The 4,271-nt window shown below is 45.2% G+C and overlaps 1 pseudogene; it reads left to right on the top strand.

Moving 5' to 3' along the window:
- The first annotated feature begins 2,244 nt into the window (after positions 1-2,244).
- LOC104668173 lies at positions 2,245-3,378 on the top strand (annotated as a pseudogene).
- Positions 3,379-4,271: the final 893 nt, after the last annotated feature.

Raw genomic sequence — 4,271 nt, 5'->3', positions numbered from 1 at the left:
GTTCAGTAAGAGGGTCAAATGAATAAGGGGGAATTATCAAAAGAAGTAATGGCATTTAAGGTACCTTCCTGGTAAAATAACATCTGTGTCTTTGCATATGTGCTATGCACATACTTGCATTTGATACCTGCTGTGCAAATGCTTGCTGCATGTTAGACCTTATCGTAAGCACTTTATGTATTCTCTTATTAATCCCTAACAAAGCACCAAAGGGCAGATATAATGATCCTCATTTTACAGATGAGGAAACTGAAGTTCAGAGATGTTAAGCATGCTACCCAAGAACACACAGCTGAAGTCCAAACATGGTTTGTTGGTCTCCCAAGCTAGTGCTCCTAACACTCTGCAAAGCATAAAGGAAGGATGGATGATGTAGAAGCCAGGTGCTCTCCACCCTTGAAAAGCCCTGAGGGTACAACAGCCTGGGCAAAATTGTGGCAGGATCTGGTCCACTTTGGCTCACTGACTGATAAGTCTGAATAGAGTACATGGCAGAAAAGGGAAGGTTAAGAACAGGGGCAAAGTAGCAAGATCTTTCTTTAAAAAGAAGAAAGCTGGGCCTCCTCCTCCCCCAACTTGGCGGTGCGGCACCATGGTGGCGGTGGTGTTTGGTTGCCTCAAAGCCACTGTGCTCCCAGTTCTAAGGTTGCAGCACAAGCCTCTGTTCACCTGACACCCTTGAAAAGCAGAGCGAGTGAAACAGTGGCTTATCAAAAGGCACCGGAGGTCTCTGTTTCTGGCTGGGCTCTACCGTGGACTTGACATTCTGAAAGCACTTGTAGATAGACTGCCAAAATGCCAGCTTAAAAAAAAAATCCAAGGTAGGGTCAAATTTTCTCTCCATCTACCGTCCTCTCCCTCCCACAGGGTAGTAATCACATCACAGAGAAACCTGAGTGCACTTATTTTTTGCTGCTTGATCCTGTTCGCCTGAAAAATGTAACTTTTGCTGGAGAAGATTCAGGGAGGAGGTGCTGCGTCCTGATTTATTGCTCTTTCCCTGAGAAGTTTTTGCTTCTGAGAATTCTACTGTGTCACAACTGGGGTAGAATTTAGCTCTTACTCTGAAGGGTCTGAGTCTTGGTAATGAGATTAATAAAATGCATGATCTGGCACCTCAAAGCACTGTGATGTGGCAACTTATAAAGAATAGAGAAGGGACAGTTTGTTAAGTTGCTTTACTTTTCTTGCGGGACTTTTAGCACTCTCCTGATACACAATGATGGGCAAGCTCACAGGTACCTCCTAGACTCTGTGTCATGCCTACACTCCCCTTACTCCTCACACACAAAACAGCAGACGCCCTTGATAAGGGGAACCGAAGATGAATAAGTGTATTTTCCCTTCAGTGACAAACATTCTTACTGATGTAGGTGCCCAGTGAATGCATGTTAAATGGATGATCTGGGATTTGGGGAAACAGTGGAAATGGGGGCATTTGGGGAAACAGTGGAAATGGGGACAAAGGGCTTGGAGAGAGCGAGGAAGAGAATGGTGATCCACATGTGGGAAGACAAAGCTGGTGTCATAACCTGCTCTGCTGTCTCCACCCACCAAATCCTTTGAGATCCTGGCTTGAACAATCAGAATATGCTCAACATGTCCACATGGAGAACAGCCTTTCTCTGTGCTAAAATGGTTGGGGAGTATTTTTAGGAGAATTTCAATCTGTGTTTATTTTGGTGCTCCAAGAGGAACCCAAACCCAATGACATCTTCTATTTTCATGACACAGTCATGTGAATCAGCACTGGTCAGCAATGGTCCCTGGACAGGTTTCTTCTCAGAACTGCCCCCAACGGTGTGAAGAGAAACCTCTTATCATTTCTTGGGCCCAGCAACTATATTTCTGTAGACAAGAAGAAAAGAACAGTTTTGAGAAATATATGAGATGATGAAAGAGGATTGCCTTCATTTTATTTTATTTTTTTCCTAGTTGTAGCTCCACCTGCCTTGATTTTAATTATGAAAATAATACAATTGCTTTTAAATGACAAAATACACAATTACAGTTAGGATCATGATTTCTGAATGTGTGGGGTGCTTACGTACATTCTTACTGGAGCTGTGCTTGAACTCTTGAATTCTAATTTAGCTGTTGTAAAGTCATTTTTCAAGCTTTTTACTAAGTTGGGCGTCAGAATAATTTTATACACAGTTGTGCTTAATACTTCCGGAGTGAGAAAAAATTATGAAAATGCTGCCTTTTTTTTTTTTTTTTTTTTTTTTTTTTATAAGGCAGATTTCCGTCGTTTGTGGTGGCCGGGAGAGCAGCTGTGCCTTGGACCTCAGCTCTCCTCCTGCTTTCCCTCCAAGGATGGCCCAGAAGGAGAACACTTACCCCTGGCCCTATGGCAAGCAGACGGCTCCAGCCGACCTGAGTACCCTGCCCCAGCTAGTCTTCCCCAGGATCCCCACCGAAGCTGCGCGTGAGCTCCCCAGCTGCGCAGACGCACAGCCCGCAGCGGCCCCTGCCATGAGGTGGTGGAGAACAGCTGTGGGACGCGCAGCATCTTAACGCGGCCCTTCACGGTCGACGACCTTAAGACTGGGCGTCCCCTGGGCAAAGACAAGTTTGCACATGTGTACTTGGCTCGAAAGAAGAAAAGCCATTTCATCGCGGCCCTCAAGGCCTCCAAGTCTCAGATAGAGAAGGAGGGCGTGGGGAGCACCAGCTGCGCAGGCAGATGGAAATCCAGGCCCCCGTTCAGCATCCCAACATACTGAGTTGCTACTACTTTTATGACCTGAGAAAAATCTACTGAATTCTAGAGTACGCCCCCGTCACCTCTACCCCCGTGGAGCTGTACCAGGAGCTGCGGAAGAGCCGCACCTTTGACTGGAAACGAACAGCCAGCATCATCGGGGAGGTGGCAGGTGCGCTGATGTACTGCCACGGGAAGAAGGTGACTCCCAGACCTAAAGCCAGAGAATCTGCTCTCAGGGCTTGAGAGCGAGCTGAAAGTTGCCGACTTCGGCTGCCTTGTACACGTCCCCTCACTGAGGAGGAAGACAAATATGTGGCGCCCTGGACTACGTGTCCCCGGAGACAATTGAGGGGTGCGCGCACACAGAGAAGGTGGATCTGTGGTACATCGGACTACTGGGCTATGAACCGCTGGTGGGGAACCCCACACACAATGAGGCCTATGGGGGAATCATCAAGGTGGCCCTAAAATTCCCCCTTCTGTGCCCATGGGAGCCCCAGGACCTCATCTCCAAGCTGCTCAGGCATAACCCCTCAGAACGGCTGCCCCTGGCCCAGGTCTCAGCCCACCCTGAGATCCAGGCCCATTCTCGGAGGGTTCTGCCTCCCTCTGCCCATCAGTCTGTCCCCCGGTGGTCCCTGACATTCACTCGGGTGCGTCTGTGTTTGTAAGTGTGCATATGTGTAGGGGAAAGGAGCGGTCATGACCTGTTCCCTTATCTGTCTTCTACTTCCTTTGTTTAATAAAGACTAAAGCTTTTTTTTTTTTTTTTTTTTTTTTTTTTTTTTTTTTTTTTTGGTAAATAAGTGTAAAAAAGGAGAATTTTGAAAAGACCAAATCAATTATGAAGGCTTGGTCTACAATGCTCATTGTAACGCTTGAGTTGGAGAAGGTGGCTTCAGCTTTAATATGTTGAGAATTAGAGGAACATTAAGTGGATTCAGAATCCTAGTGGACTTCTCTAGACAGCACAGCATGCTTGGGAGATTTCCTGGGGGATTCTGAGACACTGTCAGATCTTGAGCTCAAAGGCAGAGCGAGCTATTCTTAGCTCTTGTTCATAGCTCTATCCGGGACTATTATTGAAGACTTGCTACCCAGTGAGGACTCAGTAAATAACTGTTGAATAAACCCAGTAAAATAAAATGGGAAAAGTCAGTCTGAGACCTGTACTGGGTTAGACACTGATAATTCAGCAGTGAATAAAACCAAATCCCTGATTTAGGGCAGTACTTCCATTCTCATGGTGTAGTGCTAGTGTGGAGAATTTCATCCTAATTATTGCACAGCAATGCATTTTTTTGCTGAAAAAGTATTTTGTTTTTTCTGGAGTGAATTACACCAAATCAATTTAATTTCTGATCACTTTTCTGCAGAGTATAGTGAAACCACTTCTAATATTTCCATTTTCATTCTTATTTTCTTACTTTTGTTGAGTTCTCTTTTCCTGTGAAAATTTTGTAATGAAATTTGATTCATCAGTTAATTCTTTTTTCCACATCTAGTATTGCCAAATATGGCTTCTTTCATTTCTATGTTTTTAACCCCCTTTAGACCCATATTT

The sequence above is a fragment of the Rhinopithecus roxellana genome, chromosome 9 (assembly GCF_007565055.1).
Source record: "Rhinopithecus roxellana isolate Shanxi Qingling chromosome 9, ASM756505v1, whole genome shotgun sequence".
Lineage (NCBI taxonomy): Eukaryota > Metazoa > Chordata > Mammalia > Primates > Cercopithecidae > Rhinopithecus > Rhinopithecus roxellana.
This window is presented reverse-complemented; position numbering and strand designations above follow the sequence as displayed.